At 39.4% G+C, this 24,404-nt stretch overlaps 1 protein-coding gene, 1 long non-coding RNA gene and 1 other non-coding gene across 3 annotated transcripts in view; 1 reads left to right on the top strand and 2 right to left on the bottom strand.

Moving 5' to 3' along the window:
* Nucleotides 1-24,404, top strand: part of FBXL7 (F-box and leucine rich repeat protein 7) — a 417,504-nt gene that overhangs the window by 207,983 nt on the left and 185,117 nt on the right. The window lies entirely within an intron of this gene.
* LOC125963901 (uncharacterized) lies at nucleotides 6,412-10,741 on the bottom strand. The gene is made up of 3 exons (XR_007476330.1): nucleotides 10,627-10,741; nucleotides 10,163-10,232; nucleotides 6,412-7,114 (listed from the first exon to the last, which is right to left on the bottom strand). It is a non-coding gene; the product is annotated as an uncharacterized LOC125963901 (long non-coding RNA).
* On the bottom strand, nucleotides 13,950-14,051 carry LOC117203082 (U6 spliceosomal RNA). The gene has a single exon (XR_004485683.1). It is a non-coding gene; the product is annotated as a U6 spliceosomal RNA (small nuclear RNA).

Below are 24,404 nucleotides of genomic sequence, written 5' to 3'. Positions count from 1 at the left end.
CTCTTTCCTCTTGCTAAAAGACACCAGTCATATTAGATTAAGGAACCTTTCTACTCCAGTATGACCTCATCTTTACTAAACTAATTACCTCTGCAAAAATCCTATTTCCAAATACAGGTCACATTCTAAGGTGCTGGAAGTTAGGACTTCAGTATATCTTTTTGGAAGACTCAGTTTAACGCACAACAGAGGGGGGAAGGGGATGTGGCTAGAATAGGTCAGGGATTCTGAAATCAGAGTCAGTAACTGGTCCAGCATGACTCTCTAAAGGTCTCTTGAGAAACAAGCTAAAATTACAGGTTTCTTTAACCTGACCTCCAGAGTCTGACTTTGGAAGTATGAGATTGTGCCTTAGAATCTGTATTAATTACCCCTCTGCAGGAAATACCCACGTGGAGGAGCCCTACCAGAAGCATTCACTAAATTGACGTTTGACGAATGCACGGGGTAAATGATAAGTTATGACCACATAAAGCTTATGCAATAAGCACATGTAGCCACGTGTAGTATCTTCACAGTGCACTGCCACCATGTGTTCCTCTATTCCGGCAGAGGCAGGTAAGTGGTGTTCACAGATTATGCTTGTTTAACTGATCACCCCATGCTTTTAAAGAAAATTAAGACTCCTCTTAACAGCAATTGTTTATAAAATTAAGCACAGTTTCGATGTTTTTGTTTTTCCACTATTTTAACTATCAAAGGAGTGAGGAAAATTGGGTCATTCACTCCCATGATGACTGTTTTCTTTTCATTAATAGTGGCAAAAGCTCTTCTTGAAGTGGAACCAAAATTCAAATATGAGCTCACCCAGGCCTTTTAAGGATTTCAGGAGGCCATGCATTTGATCAAAATTGCATGTTTAAAAATCCTCCTTTCAGGATAGAATACAGATAGAATATAGATGGACTGAAGGTAAAAGCGCTCTTTGCTGCAGACACACTCAATAATATATACATTGTTAATCCCTGATCATTTCCAAGTAATTGTAGGCTTCTTCATGGAACCAATTTTCTGTTTTGGAGACTAAGATAATTCAAATTGCATGTCTTTAAGTATGATAATACGTGGAGTCTGCCAGTGGTTGCTTGTATAACCAATTGGATGTGAATGTGTGTGTGTCTTGCAATCTAGAGTTTTGTATTTAGTCCTTTCTTTGGCAAGTGAAGTCACACCAATTTAAGTATTAACAAGTGTGTCTCAGGATCACTGAGTTGCATGTTGAGTGGAATTTATAATTTTTATTATGTCGGCTGTTTCAAATAACACATTTTGAAAAAGCAAATGTGGTTGATATGTGAATCATTTGTACTCAGTTCATAGTTTCCTTTCATTTTTTTTTACTTATACTTGTGGTCCAAAGGGACTTTTTTCAGTAACAGTGTTATTGTTGCTGATCTGTATTTAGTTTGCAAAATTCCACCCAGTATGTCTATTTGCCTCTCTGGTGACGTTGCATATAAAGTGAGGTACAGATTTTTGATGATTCTTGGCATGTCCGGTGCATAAAGTATTTTGCCTAAATCATTATCTCATAGAAAGCATGTTTAGTATGAATTAGCAAATTTTAAACAGGTTTGTATACGGTATGCATAGATCTAGATTTAGGAAGAGTGCGACAGGATGCAGATGAGTCTGTGAACTTTCCTCAGGGTCAGGTTGGCGATAGAATGGGAAAACTATTCCTATTCGTAGTATCTTTTTGGTTCTATCCTCCACTGAGGCTGAAACCTTGATTTCCAGAGTCTTAGAGAAGGGTTGCATATTTTCTAGAAAGACCCACTATTCTTCGTGTCTCTGCATCAATAGTCCTCAAAGAGAAGCAGGAGAATCTAAGCTGAATAACACGCGCACGCCAAATAGTCCAAAGACCAGCTATGGTATTCCACGTAAATATTTAGACCTTCACTGGAAAACAGCAGCTTCAGGCAAAGAGTAACATATATATTATAGTTCAGTCTCAGAATTAACCGGCTGTTCATCATCGAGTCATTGGGTTTTCTCACTTTGTTGTAATGGTTTCCTTTTGGCTGCAGCTCATCTTTTTTTTTTTAACTTTAGAAACTGTATTTTAAAAAATTAATTTATTTTTTAAATTGAAGTATATTTGATATACAATGTTGTGTTGGTTTCATCTTCATCGTCATGCTTCAGTTCTTTCACTGGTGTACTAATTAATTAACGTAAAAATATTTTTCAAATATGATAAATAGTATAATGCAATAAAAGAGCAAAATGCAAAAATTAACGCATAAGGAAGAAAATAAGAAATCCATGGGCTGTAAGACACTCCTCGTGAAATGGACAATTACAATGAAGATAGTCTTGGTCTTTAGAATATTTATTCGTTCACCATGTATTTACTGAACATTTCTACGTATCGGACATTGTTCTGACGATGAATGGAATGTGGTTTTCGCTTTAAAGACTCACAGGTTGGAAGGAAGTTAGTGAAGTAGATTAAGAATCACAGCATTGTGAAAATATGACCTTAGAGAAAGGAGGGCTGTGCCGTGGAGCACAGAGGCAGTCGTTCTTGAGAAGTAAAGAAAGTCAGGTCTTTGGTTTGCAAAGACCAGGTCCACTCAGATGAGCACAAATAAAAATGGGGTCATTGAAAGACATGAGGGATTTTCAGAGAAACAAAATGCAGAGGGTGTCTGGTCTCAAGAGTAGCCACTCCACATCTGGCTCTCTCCATCTCTAAGTGGTCTCATTCTGCTTCTTTCTACATGTACTTTCTCCAATACCAAGTCACTGGTATTTTATAGAACAACATACTTTTCTCAATAGGGTCTTTTTTCTTCTTTTGTTTTAAATAAAGTTGCCTGCAGTCATCTTCAAGGTTGCATTTTATGCTTAACAAATTAAGAAATTGGAAATTATTGACATTTCCAGTTCAGTCTTCTCTGTAGATCAAAATATTCATAAACAAGAAAATACTCTTTACAGTTTCTTAGGTACCTGCTAAGTTTGGAGCAAATTCTGCTAAATAGAGTTTATTCTTAATTCTAATGTTTAGTATTTAAATACATAACTATTTCAGACTGAATGTTTTCACATTTTATTTACAATGTTAATTTTTTCATAGACTTTTTTTTTTTTTTTTGCGGTACGCGGGCCCCTCACCACTGCGGCCTCTCCTGCAGCAGAGCATAGGCTCCGGATGCACAGGCCCAGTGGCCATGGCTCAGGGGCCCAGCCGCTCTGCAGCATGCGGGATCCTCCCGGACCGGGGCACAAACCCGCGTCCCCCGCATCGGCAGGCGGACTCCCGACCACTGCGCCACCAGGGAAACCCCATAGACATTTTTTTATTAAAATTTTTTAATTGCAGTGTAGTCGACATACAATACTATATTAGTTTCAGGTGTCCATCATAGTGGTTTGACATTTACATACATTATGATCACCACAGTAAGTCCAGTAACCATCTGTCACCATACAAAGGTATTACAGTATTATTGATCATATTCCCTATGCTGAAATTATATCTCTGAGAGTTACGTATTTTATAACTGGAAGTTTCTACCTCTTAATTCCCTTCACCTATTTCACCCAGCCCCCTCCCCCTCCCCCTTCCCCTCACCTACAGTGTTGAATTTTTAAATTGAGTTTACAGGGGTCATTCACAGTAATGTCAGATGTTTCACCTTTAACAGAATGAATTTCCAAAAATTTACTTTTGATTCTATGAACTGGATGAAGAAAACAAAGTTATTATTGGAATTAACTGTATTTTGCATTTGAAGTATGAAATGATATTGACAAAATTTGCATTGTTTAACTTTTGAGAAGTTCTTCTCTGCTCATGGATCCAACATATGGACAGTTATTGCTTCACTTTTTGTATATGCATGAAACAACTTGGAACTGAAAATAAGCAAAAGTAATTCAACAAAGCATTGAATGGTCTAAATGAAAAGTCAGGGTTCATGGGCTAATGTGATACACCTTGCACAGCCACACATGTTAAATTGTCAATTTTAGGCACAGTCTTCCTAAAATAACTTCTAACTTTTCATAGCAGTTATAATGCTTCTTCAATAGATCGTGTGTCTTATGGATTTCATAAGGTCAAAAAAGTTTTGGTAGAGTGCTGAGGCCAGAAACTAGATGATAAAAATAGGTGCTGATTTTGAAGGATGTGACCCATTTGATTCAAAAGTGGAGTGTTGGAACTTTATTTTTAATAATATAATATTTTATTTCTTTAAAAAAATTTATTTCTTTTATTTATTTATTTTTGGCTATGTTGGGTCTTCACTGCTGCATGTGGGCTTTTCTCTAGTTGCAGCGAGCAGGGGGCTACTCTTTGTTGTGGTACGCAGGCTTCTCTTTGTGGTGGCTTCTCTTTGTTGTGGAGCATGGGCTCTAGAGCGCAGGCTCAGTAGTTGTGGCGTACGGGCTTAGTTGCTCTGCGGCATGTGGAATCTTCCTGGACCAGGGGTCGAACCTGTGTCCCCTGCGTTGGCAGGCAGATTCTTAACCACTGTGCCACCAGGGAAGTCCCAACAATATAATTTTTTTAATAATAAAATTTAATGTGCATTTCAGTCTCCTGTCAGTGACCTCACTGTAACTCAAAAACTATATAGCATTCATAGACTAAAGATACACAGGAACAAATGCAATTATATTTTCCCCCAGAACAGAAGGATACAACCAGCTAATATTGAGCAGAGCAGATAAACAAGGTCACACTCAGGCCGTGGCAGGTCCTAAGTGTCAGCCCTGAGGAGTAGGCTGGCATCTCAGTGCCACTTGACTGCTCTGTGTTCTTCGTCCTTCAGTGGCCTGGGTTCCTGCTCTTTCTGCTGCTCCTGCTGCTTCAGGGTGGAGGGGCAAAATGTGCTGGGAGTCCACTGAGAAGGGTTAACCTAGAGGAGGAAGAGGAGGAAGATAGCCACTCTTTCTGGAAGGGTGAAGAGTTTACCCTTCAGGTCATCCGACTTAAAACTTGCTTGTGCTGTTCATGAACTTGGTGACTTAGGGAAATCCTTCAGTCTCTCGGGATCTCAGTTCCCTTATTTATAAAATGAGGAATTGGCATGATGACTTCTCTAACTTTGATATGAAAAGACTCCTAAGTTCTGGGACTTCTCCGGTGGTCCAGTGATTAAGACTCCACCTTTCAGGGCTTCCCTGGTGGTGCAGTGGTTGAGAGTCCACCTGCCGATGCAGGGGACTCGGGTTCGTGCCCCGGTCCGGGAGGATCCCACATGCCGCGGAGCGGCTGGGCCCGTGAGCCATGGCCGCTGAGCCTGCGCATCTGGAGCCTGTGCTCCGCAACGGGAGAGGCCACAACAGTGAGAGGCCCGCGTGCCGCAAAAAAAAAAAAAAAAAAAAGACTCCACCTTTCAAAGCAGGGGTCGCGGTTTGGATCCCTGGTTGGGGAACTAAGAGCCCACGTGCCTTGGGGTATGGCCGAAAATTTTAAAATAAATAAATTTTTAAAAAATAAATAAGTTGCACATCTCTTTAAAAATAAAAACAACAAAGATTCTAAGTTCTGTAATTCAATGGCAGAACTCTTTTTTCCTTCCTCCCTTCCTTCTTTCTTTCTTTCTTCCTTCCTTTCTCTCTCTCTCTCTCTCTCTCTTTCTTTCTTTCTTTCTCTGTATGTTAGTTACAGAAACTATAAAACAGTAACATTTATTTTGACCTTTGAATGTAAGACAATTCTTTGAGGTAAAAAAGTTTTCTTCTGAGATTATTCAGGTAGAATCTTTGCATTCAACATAGGGATTCTGAAAGACAATTACAGAAAACAGCTATAATGCAGAACTCCTTGTGGTGATATCAAATCCAAGAATTAGATTCAAATCCTCTGACAGTTTTCCATCTCCATCAGTCATGTCCAAATCAAGACATAACAGCATTTCTTCTGTTTCATCCCTTATGTTGGAGTTAAATTCTGCTGGAGACTACACTGCATGTTTTTATTTATTTTTTAAATCCAGAATGCTCTTTGTCATCTGACAGTGCACCATATTAAACTACTTAAAATGCTTTGTGAATGAAATCACATGTCTGAAATGTGGTGTCCGTTACCAGAGCTCTTGAAGGGCAGGCTTGGGTTTAGTCCGTCTCCTTTGTCTTACCTAGTTTCTCAGCCCCGGACATTCTTTCTCTCTCTCTTAAGGCAGATTTCTATGCATAGACAGTTCATTCAGATTGGTAGGGTGGATTGGGTTAAAAAAAAAAATGATGTGGGCAATTTTTACCTGGTTTAAATGGGTTAAAAAGAATCATAGTAATCAGAGCTTCAGGGCTGCCCCACCTCTGATTTTGTATTTTCTTTTAATTATTTATTTATTTAATATTTATTTATTTATTTATTTATTTGGCTGCCTTCTCTGTGATTGAAGAAGTGCATTGAATTTTCATAAACACGTAATTATCTAACTCCTTCCCAACTTAACATGTTTTGACATGAAATCCTTAAATACATATTAACAATCTCAGCGTTAGAGGCTAAGTACTGTAATGTACACATTTAAGCTCATGTACACAAGAATGTGAACTCAGGAGGGCAGGAATTCCTGTTTGTTTATTGTTATCTACCTTTTGTCGTCAACAGAGCTTGATGCTCTGTTTAATAGATTAAATTAACGAATTTAATCGATTTAATTTAATTTAATAGATTAAATTAACGAATATGAGGATAGCCCATGTCCACTGGAGGGTGAGAACCATGCCTGTTTTGTACAGCTCTGTAGCTACAGCCCCTAGAACGGTGTCTGTGTCTCATTTGTTGAGTGAATGAATGGACTTAGGTATTTGGTCCTTGTCATTCAAGTCTTGTTTGGGAGGCAGCTTGGCAAAATATTAAAGAGCAGGTACTAATTAGGTACCACAATGGTAAATAATCACTGGACACTCATATTTTAATTGTCCAAATGGTAACATAAAAATTGTTCTAGAGATTCAAAGTCGGAAAATAATATATAACATGCATTACCCCCAAAAGACTTTGACATTGTTGGATTATTTTTATTTCTTTATGTACTGAATAAATCTTTGAGTGCCTCTATGTTCCAGGCAGTATATCCGGTGCTGGTGAGTCAATAGTGAAGAAAAGAGTTGTAGGTCTTGCCCAAATTGAACTCATAATCTAATGGGGAAAAAAGTAATAAATAAAATGTTAATTTTTGAAGGGAAAAATGGGACGTTGTGATAGAGAATAACAGAGAATAGCTGCTCCAGAAAGGATAAACTATAAGAATGGAACCTTTAAGCTGAACTTAAAGGGTGAGAAGGAGTCAGTTCTGTGAAAACATCCCAGGCAGAAGTATGTGTGCAAAGGCACTGAGGCAGCATGGAATTCAGTCACCAAGAGAGCTGTTCTCTATGGGAATAAAGAAAGAGGCAGGTACTGAATGATTTTGAACAGGAGGACATGGTAAATGAATGTACCACGATGAACATGATACAATGACATTTTAAGACATTCACCCTTGCTCAAAAGTGGAGAATGGATTCTGGTGCAGAAGATTGGAAGTGGGTGTTTAATAGTTCATCCAAGGAATGATGGTGAACTTGATTAAGGTATGTTGACTAAACAGTATATGCACAACCTAAAAGTTGAGAGTTATGTTTTATTTGGTGAGAATTTTTAGGACTTCAAGCCAGGGAGGCAGCATCTCAGGTAACCCTGGGAGAACTGCTCCAAGGAGGTGAGGGGGAGAGCCAGGATATATAGTTTTGCAGCAAAGGGCAGTTAGTCTGAACATCAAAGGATTATTGTTAATTAAGGAAAACTAGGTATCTCAAGTTAAGGAACTTGGCGCTTTTCTCTGTAGGGGAAGATGCAAGAGCCTGGGCTCCCTGAAATTGTTCCTTTGATATGCACCTTAGCTCTCTGGGGCCAGTGTTCTGTTTTCACATCCTGCGTTTCCTCAGGGCTCTCTGTGGGGAGTGGCTGCAGTCTGGTGGCTGCTAGATGGCAGGTGTTCTTTTCTTTCCTGAGTCCCCACAGAGCTCACCAGCTCACTGTTGGCAGTGGCTGTGCTGTGATGACTGTGACATTTTTTGTTTACTGATATGACAGGCAGTATTCCATTCATCAGGTAGCAGCAGTGATGAACACGAGGTACGGAAAGGTTTGAGGTAGGATTAAAGAATTTACTGTTGGAAGAAAGTAGAAGAGGGTTAAGGGAGAAGTAAGGAAGGAGGAATTCTCCCGGGCTCCTGGTTGAATTCATGGGAGATAATAGTGCTCTTTACTGAGGTGGAAAATACTGGCGCAAGGAGACAGATCTGGGGTGGGGAAGCATGGATTCAGTGGTGGACAAGTTAAGCTGGAGACGTCTGCCAGATAAACTCAGAGATGTCAGGGCAGAGCATGGAACTAGATTGTGAATGAGGATCTCAGAGGAGGCCTCTGAGCTGATGATATAGACGTGGGAATCTCTGACATGTTGAGGGCACAGCGATGGAGGACCAGCTGGGCATATTAAAATTCAAACCTTTAGTTTACAGAACATCTACCTGGGGCAGTGAACCCAGGAAAGCGCTTTTCTCATGCCCCGCTACTTTACCCAGTCTTTCACTCTTCACCTGGGCTTATACTTTCTCTACTTGCCCTAGGACCCCTGTCCACATGCATTCACTCTTCCTGACCTTGACTCAGTTCTTTAGTTATCTCTCTCACCTGCCCTAGTTTATCCTGCCATCTCCCACCTTTCTGCTCCAGCCCACCCTCCTTTCCGTCTCCTAACCTGGTCGCTCTCATCAGCTGCTTTTCAACCTTCAGACTCTCACTGTCTGCTACATACCATATTCTAAGTCCTACAGATCTCTGAAGGTGTGGCTTCCTTTCCAATATTATTATATATCTTTCAGTACATCAGTAAAAATGAGTCTGCATTCCTACAAGAAGGAGGAGGAAGAAGAAAGGAATGGGGGGCAATTATTGGTTATAGGGCATTTGTAGATCAGGTTCCAACTTCCATGTGAATCAGGCAATAGAATTTGTTTTCATGAGACATCTCCCTCAAATTTTCAAGTAATGTCATGAGATAGAAACATTTTTTTTTAGTAGGAAGATAAGATGCTAGATGATCAGGATTCCTATTACTACCGAGCAGGACCCTGTAGGGCTCCTGGGCACAAAAACCTTTGTGTCCCCCATTTCTTGATTATAGGAAATAGGCTTAATTCAGCCTCCGTGACCTTCCCTGAGTTCCTATGGGCAGGTTCAGACAGTTGCTAATTAGGGAATGGAGGGGATGCAGGAGACGAGGGAGGAACAGTCAAAAGAAACAGTAGTACAGCCTTGGGCCAGGGTCCTGGTTCCCCAACAAGGGATATACGTATCTTTGAGCTGTTTTGCAGATACTGAAACCCCTGCCAGGTGGGAGAAGTTGAAAAGGTATGGTGCCCACAAGCAGGTACACCCCAGAGGGGTTGGAACCAGAAGGTTGATGATGCCGACTCCCACTTACCTCCCCACCAACCAATCAGAAGATTGTCCATGAGCTGATCACGCCCTCTTTGATAGTTTTTTAGTTTATAGTTTATAGATCACACCCTCCTTTATAGTTTTACTATAAAACTCCTCACTACCCCCTCCAAGTTGGGACACACAGTCTTGAGGGCATTCGCCCGCTGTGGCCCCCTTTGCTTCTCCTTCACCCAAAACTCTGTCTCCAAGAATTAATTCGGTGTTGGGGTACAGAGACCGGATCCGGCTTCACTATTACCATTTGAATTCCCTCTCAACACCATGAATATCCCTAGTAGTACAGTATTTGATGTATTTTAAGTTCTTAATAGTTACTGATTAAATGAAATTTGTTCTGTAAATATATCCAAAGGTTTTGAGAAGTATCACTCTGCGATACCTTATGCCACCACTCACTTTAACTGTTTACACCCTCAATCCTATATCTCTGTTGCCCATTTATCTGCATCCCCCCCTTTACTGGGCCTTGACGTCAGAGGTTCCAAGATTGTAACTTTTCCCCCAAAATTACCATGCCAATCTGATGAGCAGTTGTTTTAACTAGAAGTATAATTGACCTACAACACTATGTTAGTTCCAGGTGTACAACATAGTGACTCAATACTTCTATCCATTACAAAATGATCCCTGTGATAAGTCTAGTTACCATGTGTCACTATACAAAGTTGATGAGCAGTTTTTTAAAGAAGAACTCACTTTATAGTAATAATTTGCATCTCCTGGAGGCATGTTGAATTATTGATTACAGATCTTCTGGTGTTCATTCCTGAAAGGAAAATCAGCGAATCATCTTATTCAAATATTTTCCAGACTCTCAGGTCCAGAAAAGACCAGTGTATGCAAATTGTACAAGTATTTTCAATATTCTTTACTACACGTAAAATTTCAGAGTGAATTCCACTTTAAGGTATCCATTTAGCATGGGGACAGGGATTTCATCTGTTAACATTTTGCTAGATTAAAAAAAAGTAATACCACGATAGTCTTTCTAGACTACCTGGATAACAACGTTTCTCTGTGCACATATCTCACTATAAGTAGCTTTCATTTTTAGTAAAGAATCTATACAGTTTGAAAAAAATCTAAAGAATAAAAATCTAATGTTTTTAAACTGTATGTACTCGGGATGAACACACTACATGCTTGTTCGTGACACGTACCCTGTGCAGGGATGTTGTCATTTGGCTCTATTTCTGTACAAAGGGATCCAAGGCAAAAGAAGGTTGACCAGCTCTTTGCATTTGCCAGGTTGAAGCCAGGAGCTTCATGAGGAATTAGGAAGGCTCTTTGTGATTCCCCAAACACTTTGGAATCAGAAGAGCCCCAGAGCCCCAGAAGGCTGCCATGTGACAACGGAGTTCCAAGAATGTTGTCACAAAGAAGGACTAAGCAGTTGTGAGAAGGAAGGGTTGACCTGTGACTTTCTAGAACCTTCAACGTTAAAATCTACTGGTTGGATCTGTTAGGAAATTTTCCCCAGGAATATAATGCAGTAGGAGTCAGAAGGTTAGACAGAAACCAGTTACAGAAATGGGTTTTATTGTTTGTTTGCTAGATCCGTCTATAAACCATATAAAGTGTGTTTGTGGAAGGGGTGTAGAATATGTCAACCTATCCACCATCCAGTGCTGTGATCATGCAGCCTTTCTTAGCCCAAATATTTTTCCTGACCATTCCCACCATTGGATATTGACTTCTTCTCATGCTATTTTCACCTCAGTGTGTTGCCCTTCCTCAAAGGGCTATACTACTTTTCCCGCCAGTACAGAATTTCCAAAGGAGAAACCAGGGGTCTGTCTTGCTCTTGAAGTACTGTGTTGGAATATTTACTGTTCAATCACCTTCAACAAATAATTGTTGAGCACCTACTTGGAAAGTTCTACAGAGGACAAAAGTGTAAATTACAGACCACAGGGATGTTTTTCCATCTGAGCTGGATGAGTCAGGCGAGTTCCTGTGCCCAAAATCACTTCAGGGTTTCTTGAAGCACCTACATGCCCTTCCGTCTTCATGGGAGAGCTTGCTTTAGCCACTGTGGGATTGTGTAAGTAGCCAGGAGTGGTGTCAGGAAATTCTTCTCTACGTGTCTCCAGCCTTCCCTCTCTCCACCCTGTGTCTTTCCTCTTCTTTCAGCTCTCTCCCTTTACCTTTATTTCCTGTCCCACCTCTGTATCAACACCTCCTCTCTTTTTGTTTTTCTGCTGTATCTTGCTGTCTTCCTAAACTGGCCGACAACTATTTTTATTTCTCTGCCAAGCTTTGGATATGTATTTCCCGAAAGACCTAAGATGCTTTTCTACTTGCAGTTTCGCTCCCCATTCTAAATCTCTTCATGCCCAGGGGCTGGGTAGGTGTCTGATTAGGAATGATACCTGTCTGCCCTGGTTTCGAATCAGAACATCAGTTTGACATCTGAAGACAAATCACAGAGCTATACCCATCCTTTCCCAGTGTCGTCTGCTTACTGAGGTGCTTATACAAGTGGCCCCATCCCTAGAGATGGGGAAGAGTTCAGCCTATCACCTGGTTCCCATTTCTCAGCTAATGGACAGAGGCACAAACCTGTAAAACAAGTAGGTTTGTTTCCAAATGAAAACCAGATGTGCTGAATCCCACCGGAGTACTGGGTCCACTCTCTGTCACGTGTCTTAGCAGGTGCGGAAGGGTGCCCTTACCTAATTTTCACTACTAATCAACCCCAGCATTCCTTTACCTGAAAAATTAGCAATCCAAATAAACTTTCAGTTACTGTAGCTAGAAATTACAACCGCTCTCTGCAAGGAGCTGAACGGGAGTGCCACACTTAGCTTCTGATGCCAAATATCACATTGCCTGACATCTCGATGCTGAAGAGTTCTCTTTACCAGTTAATTTTTGCTTTAGGGAATGAACCACCAGTTATCAGATCCCCTGAACACTTGTATAAATCTCTGAGACAATATCTTCAGAAGGAAATAGTCCTTTTTTTTCCTCTTTCGCTTCAAGAAACTTGTGCCAATAATCAAATGTGCTTTTATTCTCAGTTCTATTCACATGAATCCTCCAACTTATATCTTTTTCTTTCGGGTTTTCTTTGTTTTCAGACCAGAAGAGCACTTTAAGTAAAATTTATGGAATTTAAAAATGCCCAAGGCTTAATAACACACTGTTGGAATATTTGAATATAGCTGAATTTACAGCAGTAAAGTTATGTGTTGGAGGGTTGTTGGCAAAGGACAAAGGTTGGAGTTGTCCCAGGAAACATTTTCTCACATAGTTGGTCATTGACTCAAATGGCAAGTGTTCTGGAATCATACTCACGTGACATTGGTGGGTCTCTGGAAGTAAGAAGTTAGTTCCTTCTTATTGAAAGATCAAGAATGTGTGTTAAATGCAGCACCTGCTGTCTGTAAGATGCCAGGGCCAAGACTGGAGAAGTCCCTGGAGACACATAAGACCTGGGTCCTGCCCACAATGAACTTAACAATCTAGTTGGGAAGTTAAGACATTACATCGTGGTCCCAAAGACATCATTAAAGATGCAAACATTCTCGCGTCTACCTTCAAAATATACAGAGTCAGGGCATTTCTTATCATGTCCATTGCTGCCACCCTGCTCTAAGCCACCGTCATCTCTCATCCCGATTATTGCTGTAATCTCCCAAGTGGTATCTCTGTGCTTCCACTGTGGCCCTGTTTAACCTACACTCAACAAAACAATCAAGGTGATCCAGTTAAAGAGTGAGTTGGATCATGTCAGTCCTCTGTCGAAAGCCCTTCGAAGCTCCTGGACCCACTCAGAGTAGAGCCAGTGTTCTTGCAGTATAGACAAGGGTCTACACACAGTCCAGCCACCCACACCTTCTTTGACTCTCTGCTCTCAACTTTTACCAGTTTTCCTCTTGCACGTTCTGCTCCATCCATGCTCTCACCCCCTTGCTTTTCCTGGACTACACCAGGAATGTTGCGACCTCAGGGCCTTTGCACTTGCTGACCCCTCTGCCAGCAATCCTCTATACCCTGATGACTATTCACCCCTCACATACTCAGGTGTTCATTCACAGTGAGGACTTTTTAGACCCCGTTATCTTAAATTGGGCTCTCATATGCACCCATTTGCGCACGTGCCCACACACACACTTTTTTTTTTTAATTGGAGTATAGTTGCTTTACACTGCTGTGTCAGTTTCTGCTGTACAGCAAAGTGAATCAGCCATTCGTATACATATGTTCCCTCTTTTTTTGGATTTCCTTCCCATTTAGGTCACCACGGAGCACCAAGTTGAGTTCCCTGTGCTATATAGTAGGTTCTCATTAGTTACCTGTTTTATACATGGTAGTGTATATATGCCAATCCCAATCTCCCAATTCATCCCACCACCACCCCTTTCCCCCTTGGTATCCATACGTTTCTTCCCTATGTCTGTGTCTCTGTTTCTGCTTTGCAAATAAGATCACCTATACCATTTTTCTAGATTCCATATATATGGGTTAATATACTATAAAAAATACGGAACGCTTCCTGAATTTGCGCATCATCGTTGCACAGAGGCCATGCTAATTTTCTGTGTTCCCATTTTAGTATATGTGCTGCCGAAGTGAGCACCACACACACTCTTGCTTGCTTTAACTTTTTTCCATATAGATATCATCATATGAAACCCTAATAGTTTGTGTGTTATCTGTCTTTTCCCCAGTAGGAGCTAAGCTAGTTTTTTTTTTTTTTTTTTTTCAGTTTTGTTTGCCATATCTTTAGCACCTAGAATGGTGCCTGACACACAGTAGGTGGCCAATAAATATTTATTGAATGATTATTGTTATTTTGAGCATGAGGTGTTGTATTAGTTTCTTTGGGCTGCTGTAACAAAGTATCACGAACTAGGTTGCTTAAAGCACAGAAATTTATTGTCTCACAGCTCTGGAGGATAGAAATCGGAAATCAAGGTGTCTGCAGAGCCATGCATCCTCTAAAATCAGTAGAGGAGAATCTTGACTTGTCTCTGCCAGCTTCTGGCAGCCTCAGGTGTCAACTTCAGCTGCAGCACTTCAATCCCTACCCCCGTTGTCACATGACATTCTCTCCTCATTTGGGGTGGAAGGAAAACTATTCCCTTTTATGTCATCTCACCTCCCTTTTTCCTCTAAAATTTGACCAGACTAATATCGCATCAATACAGCTCTGGTCCAGCATCTGCTCAGACCAGAAACCTTCAGCATCTATAAGTTGTCTGAATTCTCTAGTCTAGAATTTGAGGTTTTCCACATTCTGTTTGCCATCCACTATCACATAACCTGTGACCTATCTAACTTGTAGGATTTGCTTCTCCCCATAGGTACCCTTTGGTGCATCCCCACACATGTCTCGTCTTATGCTTTTCTTTCAACCCTTCTCTAGTGAAACCATTACATAAAGACTTTCCTGCCATCTTCCTTCCTAAGTCCAACATCTCCATCTTCAAAGCATGCATGCAAGATTACCCCTACCTTTTTGAGGGCATTCATTATTTCCTATCCTGTCTTTTAGGTATATGTGAATGAAGCTTTTGTCTCCTCTAAATTAGGACGATAAACATACCAGTAGCGTGATTTTTTGGTTGATAAAACTTGTGAGAAGATTGTACATTTAAATTTTAATAAAGCTTTTGTTGTTCTGAATCAAAGAATGCGAGGTTTCAGATGTAAGAACATGTCTTTCCTCAGTTGTTTTCTGAGATAGCAATACACAGTGATGAAATGAGGTCAAGATTCAGAGGGAAGGGTTTGAGAAAGAAGAATTAAGAAATGTGGAGGAAGTTGGGTGGATGTTAAGAAGTCTCTGTTAGGGACTTCCCTGTCGGTGCAGTGGTTGACTTTGCCTTCCAATGCAGAGGGTGCGGGTTTGATCCCTGGTGGGGCAGCTAGGATCCCACATGCCTTGCAACCAAAAACGTAAAACAAAAGCAATATTGTAACAAATTCAATAAAAGACTAAAAATGGTCCACATCAAAAAAATCTTTAAAAAAAGTCTATATTAAATTACATGTAGCCACCTTTGGGTCTCTTTTCAAGCACATACACTCTCTTTGGAAAATAAATTATTTTACATATTGTGGTATGCCAAATAATGTCCTCTGGAAGATGGCCCCGTCATAATTCCTGGAACCTATGATATGCTAAGTTACGCGGCAAAAGGGACTTTGCGGGTATGATTAAGTTCAGGATCTTAAGATGGGGAGATTATTCTGGATTAGTTTGGCTGGATCCAGTGTAATAACAAGGATCCTTATAAGACAGAAGCAAGACAGTCAGTCTCTAAGAAGATGTAATGGCAAAAGCAGAGAAAAAAAGAAGGCTTCATGACAACAGAAGCAGAGAGAGACTGAAATGCCGGCTTTGAAGGTGGTGGAGGATGGGGCCATAAGCCAAAGAGTGCAGTTGGCCTCTAGATGCTAGGAATGGAACTCTCCCTTAGAACTTCCAGACAGAATACAGACCTGCTGACACCTTCATTTTAGGACTTCTGTCCTCCAGAATTATAAGATAATAAATTTGTGTTGTTTTGAGTGACTTAGTTTTGCAGTAATTTATTACAGTGGCCATAGAAAACTAACACATATTTTAAGGCGCTGACAATTAAAAGCAGAGACCAGGGTTTGGCAATCTTTGCTGTAAAGGACCAGATAGTAAATATTTTAGGCTTTGTGGGCCATCTGGTCTCTGTTACAATTACTCAGCTCTGCCATATAGCCTGAAAGCAGCCAGAGACAAGATGTAAATAAATGGCTGTGGCTGTGTTCCAATAAAACTTTATTTACAAAAATAGGCAATAGACTGGATTTCGCCCATGGGCTGTAGCTTGCTGATACATGGTGTAAACCAATGCCTCATAATTGTTTATTGTTTTAATTTATACTTCATCTTATTCTGGAATCTCATTCCTGTTTATGTATGCCACATGACCCACTGAACAGAACATTCAACAATGGTCTGAAATTGGTTCTCCAACCAGAAACATTAAGATTTTTAAGTGAAGATGCAGCTTATTATTAACATTCTACAGTCATCTTTAATTCCTCGGTACTTGCATATTGCAAGAATTGTATCCTAGAGGTGTAAATAGCAGTGCTAAATGATTCTGGCTTGATTTGCTCAAGTGAGAAGACCATACTGTATTTTCACAAAGCCTCTAGAATTTCTAATGCTAAGAATATGCACATCTCATGAAAATGTATTTCATCAAGCACTGTCTACAGAGGATTAAACTAAACTGTAAAACCATGTTTTTTGTGTACAGACGTCATGATTGCTAATGCTCTTTTGTTTATAATTTCTCCTTGGGACATCTCTCCTGAGGCAAATGTTCCCTCAGCAGAGGAGGTACTGTACAGACAGTGTGATTTTTAGCCAAAAAAATTGCTGCACGCGGGAATTCTTATTAGACTTGTGTTGTACTTCTCTTTGCTTTGTGAACCTGACCCCAAACATCTGTGTAAATGTGGCAAGTTAAAACAGCTTGCTTATACCTGGCTTGCCAAATACAGTTCTGTTTTCATCATGTTTATATCAGGATTACATGACATTGGCCCACCTCCCGTGCCTGCTGGCTTCCTTCTCCTTTCTTCCTTGTTCATCATGCTGACCTCCAACCTTAACGGCTCATACTCCATCCTACCCCCTCCATGGTCAGGCCTGCATCATCACTACTTCCTCTGCAACTTCTCCTAACATTCTTCTGGTCTATATGTGGATTAGTTAATTCATGTCACATGAAGCTTTACTGTTTGCATGATTTTTGCATGCACGCTACTAAATTACAGATGCTCATATTCAGAAACTAACTTATAATTTTTTATAGTTCATAATACTTCATATAATATTAAATAAATATTATCTGGCTTATTGATTGCTAGATTTTTTACTTAATTTGACTCTTTGGGTTTTTAAAAAATATTTTTTAGAATACTTTTAGGTTCACAACAAAATTGAAAGGAAAGATAATTCCCATACACCTCCTACCCCTACACATGCATAGCCTCCTCTGTTATCAACACCACTCACCAAAATGGTACCTTTTTTACCAAGGATGAACCTACATTGACACATCATAATCCCCCAAGGTCCATAGTTCACTTTAGGGCTCACTCTGGGTATGTGCATTCTGTGGGTGTGGACAAATGTATAATGACATATATCCATCATTATAATATCATACAGAGTATTTTCATTGTCCTAAAAATTCTTTGTGCTCTGCCTATTCATCTCCACCCGTGCACTAACACACATACACTCCTGGAAGCCACTGTTTTCTTTTTTTTTTTTAATTGTCTCTGTAGTTTTGCTTTTTCTAGAATGTCATATAGTTAGAATCATAACAGGTAACTTGTTAGATTGACTTCTTTCACTTAGTAATATGCATTTAAGATTCCTTCATGTCTTTTCATGGCTTGATAGCTCATTTCTTTTTAGCATGGAATAATATTCCATTGTCTGGGTGTACCACAGTTTATCCATTCACCTATTGAAGGACATCTTGGTTGCTTCCAAGTTTGGGCAATTATAGATAAAGCTGCTATAAACATCCGTGTGGACATAAGTTTTCAGCCCCTTTGGGGAAATAACCAAGGAGCACAATTACTGGATCATATGATAAAAGTAGGTTTAGTTTTTGCAGAAACTGCCGAATTGTTTTCCAAAGTGGCTGTACCATTTTGCATTCCACCAGCAGTGTGTGAGAGTTCCTGTTGCTCCTCATCCTTGTCAGCATTTGGTGTTGTCAGTTTACTGGATTTTAGCCATCCTAATTGGCATGTAGTGCTATCTCATTGTTTTAATTTGTGTTTCCCTGATGACATATAATGGGGAGCATCTTTTCATAAACTTTTTAACCATCTGTATATCTTTTTGGTGAGGTGTCTGTTAAGGTCTTTGGTCTATTTTTAATTGGGTTGTTTATTTTCTTATTACTGAGTTTTAAGTGTGCTTTGTATATTTTGGATAACAGCCCTTTGTCAGATGTGCCTTTTGCAAATATTTTCTCTAAGTCAGTGGCTTGTCTTCTCATTTTCTTGATGTCTTTTTCAGAGCAGAAGTTTAAAATTTTAACAACGTCTAGTTATCAATTATTTCTTTCTTGGATTGTGTCTTTGCTGTTGTATTTAAAGTCACTGTCATATATAACAGCAGTCCCCAATCTTTTTGGCACCAGGGACCGGTTTCGTGGAAGACAATTTTTCCACGAACATGGGGTGGGGGGATGGTTCAGGCAGTAATGCGAGTGATGGGAAGTGGCAGATGAAGCTTTGCTTGCCCACTGCTCACCTCCTGCTGTGCAGCCAGTTCCTAAAAGGGGGTTGGGGACCCCTGATATACAAGGTCATCTAGGTTTTCTCCAGTGTTACCATCTAGGAGTTTTATACTTTTGTGTTTAGATTTAGGTCTGTGATCCATTTAGAGTTAATTTTTGTGAGGCATGTAAGGTCTCTGTCTAGATTCATTTCTTTTTTTTTGCATGTAGATGTCCAGTTGTGCCTGCACCTTCTGTTGAGGAGACTTATCTTTGCTCCATTGTATTGCCTTTTCTCCTTTGTCAAAGATCAGTTGACTCTATTTATGGGGGCCTGTTCCTGGGCTCTTTATTCTGTTCCATTGATCTATTTGTCTGTTCTTTCAACAATACCACAGTGTCTTGATTACTGTAGCTTTATGTTAAGTCTTGAAGTTAGGTAGCATCATTGTTCCAACTTTGTTCTTCTTCAGTATTGTGTTGGCTGGTCTGTAGCTTTTGCCTTTCATATAAATTCTAGAATCAGTTTGTTGATATCATACAATAGCTTGTTGGATTTTTTATCGTGATTGCATTGAATCTGCAGATCAAGTTGGGAAGAACTGACATCTCGCCAATATTGAATTTCTCTATCTGTGAATACAGAATATCTTTCCATTTATTTAGTTCTCCTTTAATTTTGTTGATCAGAGTTTTGTAATTTTCCTTACACAGATCTTGTACATTGTGTAGACTTAGGCTTAAGTATTTCATTTTGGGGGGGTGCTAATGTAAATAACATTGCATTATTAATTTTAACTTCCCTTTGAACATTGTTGGTGTATAAGAAAGCAATTGACTTTGTTATACCTTGTATCCTTCAACCTTGCTATAATTACTTATTAATTCCAGGAGTTTTTTGTTTATTATTTCAAATTTTCTACGTAGAGGATCATGTCATCTGCAAAGACAGTTTTAAACCTTCCTTCCCAATCTGTATACCTTTTATTTCTTTTTCTTACATTATTGCATTAGCAAGTACTTCCACCATGATGTTGAAAAGGACTGGTGAGAAAGGACATCCCTGCTTTGTACTTGATCTTAATGGGAAAGCTTTGAGTTTCTCACCATTAAGTATGATGATAGCTATAGGTTTCCAGTAGATAGTCTTTATCAAGTTGAGAAAACTCTGCTCTATTCTTAATTTACTGAGAGTTTTTATTATGAATGGGTGTTGGATTTTGTCAGATACTTTTTCTGCATCTATTGCTGTGACTTTTTTTCCCTTTTTTAGTCTGTGATAGATTACATCAATTGATTTTCAAATGCTGAACCAGCCTTGCATACCTGGGATAAATCCCACCTTGTCATGGTGTATACTTCTTTTTAATGCATTTTTGGATATGATTTGCTAATATTTTGTTGAGGATTTTTGCATCAATGTTCATGAGAGATATTCGTCTATAGTTTCCTTTTCTACTAATATCTTTGTTTAGTTTGGGTATTGGGATAATACTGGCTTCACAGAAAATATTCCCTTTGTTTCTATCCTTTGATAGAGATTGTAGAATTGATGTAATTTCTTCTTTAAATATTTGGTAGAATTCATCAGTGAACCCATGTGGGTCCAATCCTTTCTTCTTTGGAAGGTTATTAATTATTGATTCAATTTCTTTTATATTGGGTTGGCCAAAAAGTTCGTTCAGGTTTTTGCTTAACATCTTATGGTATAGGCCTATTCAGATTATTTATTTCTTTTTGTGTGAGTTTTGGCAGATTGTGTCTTTGAAGAAATTGGTCCATTTCATCTACTTTATCAAATTGTGGGCATAGAGTTGTTCATAGTACTCTTTTATTATTCTTTTAATTTTCAATAAGATCTGTAGTGAGGTCCCCTCTTTCATTTCCAATGTTACTAATTTATGTCCTCCCTCTCTCTCTCTTTTTTTTTTTTTTTTGTTACCTTGGCTAGAGACTTATTTATTTATTTATTTATTTATTGGCTGTGTTGGGTCTTCATTGCTGTGTGTGGGCTTTCTCTAGTTGCGGCAAACGGGCTACTCTTCATTGTGGTGCATAGGCTTCTCATTGTGGTGGCTTCTCTTGTTGTGGAGCATGGGCTCTAGGCATGTGGGCTTCAGTAGTTGTGGCACACAGGCTCAGTAGTTGCGACTCATGAGCTCTAGAGCACAGGCTCAGTAGTTGTGGTGCACAGGCTTAGTTGTTCCGCGCCATGTGGGATCTTCCCAGACCAGGGCTCGAACCCGTGTCCCCTGCATTGGCAGGCGGATTCTTAACCAGTGAGCCACCAGGGAAGTCCCAAGCCTTATTGATTTTATTGATCTTTTTGAAGAACCAGTTTTCAGCTTCATTGATTTTCTCTATTGATTTCCTCTTTTTCGTTTCATTGATATCTACCCTAATTCTTAATATTTCTTCTGCTTACTTTGGATTTACTTTGCTTTTCTTTTTCTAGTTTCCTAAGGTGGTAACTTAAATTGTTGATTTTAGATCTTTATTCTTTTCTAATCTCTGCATTCAATACCATAATTTTCCCTCTAAACGCTGTTTTTGCTACATTCCACAGATTTGATAAGTTGTGTTTTCATTTTCAGGTAGTTCAAAATATTTTTAAACTCACCTTGAGATTTCTTCCTTGACCCATGTATTTTTCAGAAGTTTGCTGTTTAATCTCCATGTATTTTGTGGTTTTCCAGTTAATTTCTGTTTTTGAATCCTAGTTTAATCCCATGTGGTCTGAGAGCAGGCATTGTATAATTTCTATTCTTTTACATTTGTTAGGGTGTGTTTTATGGCCCAGAATGTGGTCTATCATGGTGAATGTTCCCTGTGAGCTTGAGAAAAATGTGTATTCTGCTACTGTTGAATGAAGTAGCCTGTAGATGTTAATTATATCTAGTTGAGTAATGGTGTTATTGAGTTCAGCTATGTCTTTACTGATTTTCTGCCTACTATATTTGCTCATTTCTGAGAAAGGGGTTTTCTTTGGATTATACTGAGAAATATGCTAGTGATTTACAACAGAATTTTTATTTTTATTTTACCTTTTCAGTTACAGCTAGTGTTCACTTAATATTTTAGAGAAAGCAGTCTACTCTGATTTCCAGATTTGCTTAGCGGCTGTCATTTATATTAAAAATCATATTGGATGATAACATTTAATTAATATCTTGGAAGCAAAGAATAATGAGGATATAGTCTTGAACATTTTTGATTTGCATATGACTTTACCTAAACTATTCCAGAAAATTAAGAAATTTTATTATCTTCAAAAACTTACAGAGAGAAAAGTCCAGAGTCTCCTGACATGGACTGATTTTAGTTTAAATATTCTGCCATGTGAGGCCCTATACATTTGCCAGGCCTCAGTGAATATGCCACTTGGTATGGAGAGCTATGTTTGGCAGTGCATTTCTATTTTCTTTCCAGTTCCCAGCAACACCTGGTCTTTGTATTCTGCTGTCTCATAGGGATGATGACCATGTTGTTGGTCTAGTTTCCTAGTGTATACTTTAAGCCACCCAGCAGATATAAAAAGTAGAATTCTACTGAGATTCCTTTACAAACTGTTCTAAGGATGTTCATTTAAAATGCGTAAGTGCTGAGCACTGAAACCATCCTTTTTTTAAAAAAAATTCTCTCATCACCTACTCCACTGAAAAAAGTTATCATGATTTGTTAGTGAAGTAGACATTCTGATGCCCAGAGGTATTGCAGACCAGTGGTCAGGACATAATAAGAAACTACACTAAAAGTGCTTGCTTGCCATCTTTCATATTGTACTCTTGGAATGAGTGAGAAAAGGTGAGTGAAAAGTTGACTGCAAATAATTACATAAAAATAGATATGAGACATTGCTCCACAATATCACTTCTGATATACACCCGTCCAGGATATGAAACCTTAATCTAAGTGTGAGAAAACAGACATTTCCAAATGGAGGAATGTTATGCAAAATAATTGATCTGGGCTCTAAAAAATGCCAATGTCATGTAAGTCAAAAGAGTCTGGGGATTATACTACAAAGCTACAGTAATCAAGACAGTATGATACTGGCACAAAAACAGAAATATAGATCAATGGAACAGGATAGAAAGGCCAGAGATAAACCCACGCACATATGGTCACTTTATCATTGATAAAAGAGGCAAGAGTATACAATGGAGAAAAGACAGCCTCTTCAATAAGTGGTGCTGGGAAAACTGGGCAGCTACATGTAAAAGAATGAAATTAGAACACTCCCTAATACCGTACACAAAAATAAACTCAAAATGCGTTAAAGACCTAAATGTAAGGCCAGACACTATAAAACTCTTAGAGGAAAACATAGGCAGAACACTGTGTGACATAAATCACAGCAAGATGCTTTTTGACCCACCTCTTAGAGAAATGGAAATAAAAACAAAAATAAACAAATGGGACCTAATGAAACTTCAAAGCTTTTGCACAGCAAAGGAAACCATAAACAAGACGAAAAGACAGCCCTCAGAATGGGAGAAAATATTTGCAAATGAAGCAACTGACAAAGGATTCATCTCCAAAATTTACAAGCACATGCAGCACAATATCAAAAAAACGAACAACCCAATCCAAAAATGGTCAGAAGACCTAATAGACATTTCTCCAAAGAAGATACACAGATTGCCAACAAATACATGAAAGGATGCTCAACATCACTAATCATTAGAGAAATGCAAATCAAAACTACAACGGGGCTTCCCGGGTGGCGCAGTGGTTAAGAGTCTGCCTGCCGATGGCAGGGGACACGGGTTCAAGCCCTGGTCTGGGAGGATCCCACATGCCGTGGAGCAACTGAGCCCGTGCACCACAGCTACTGAGCCTGTGCTCTGGAGCCCGCGAGCCACAACTGCTGAAGCCCGCACACATAGAGCCTGTGCTCCGCAGTGGGGGAGGCCATGCAATGAGAAGCCTTTGTGCCACAGCAAAGAGTGGCCCCCGCTCACTGTAACTGGAGAGGGCCTGTGTGCAGCAGCAAAGACCCAATGCAGCCAAAAATAAATACAATTAAATTAAAAAAAAAAAACCTACAATGAGGTATCACCTCACACCAGTCAGAATGGACATCATCAAAAAAAGCTACAAACAGTAAATGCTGGAGAGGGTGTGGAGAAAAGGGAACCCTTTTGCACTGTTGGTAGGAATGTATATTGGTGCAGCCACTATGGAGAACAGTATGGAGGTTCCTTAAAAAACTAAAAATAGAACTACCATACGATCCAGCAATCCCACTACTGGGCATATACCCTGAGAAAACCATAATTCAAAAAGAGTCATGTACCAAAATGTTCATTGCAGCTCTGTTTACAATAGCCAGGACATGGAAGCAACCTAAGTGTCCATCAACAGATGAATGGATAAAGAAGATGTGGCACATATATACAATGGAATATTACTCAGCCATAAAAGGAAATGAAATTGAGTTATTTGTAGTGAGGTAGATGGACCTAGAGTCTGTCATACAGAGTGAAGGAAGTCAGAAAGAGAAAAACAAGTACCGTATGCTAACACATATATATGCAATCTAAAAAAAAAAAAAAAAGGTTCTGAAGAACGTAGGGGCAGGACAGGAATAAAGATGCAGACATAGAAAATGGGCTTGAGGACACGGGGAGGGGAAAGGGGAAGCTACGATGAAGTGAGAGAGTGGCATGGACATATATACACTACCAAATGTA

The sequence above is a fragment of the Orcinus orca genome, chromosome 3, assembly GCF_937001465.1.
Source record: "Orcinus orca chromosome 3, mOrcOrc1.1, whole genome shotgun sequence".
In the NCBI taxonomy this organism is placed as follows: domain Eukaryota; kingdom Metazoa; phylum Chordata; class Mammalia; order Artiodactyla; family Delphinidae; genus Orcinus; species Orcinus orca.
This window is presented reverse-complemented; position numbering and strand designations above follow the sequence as displayed.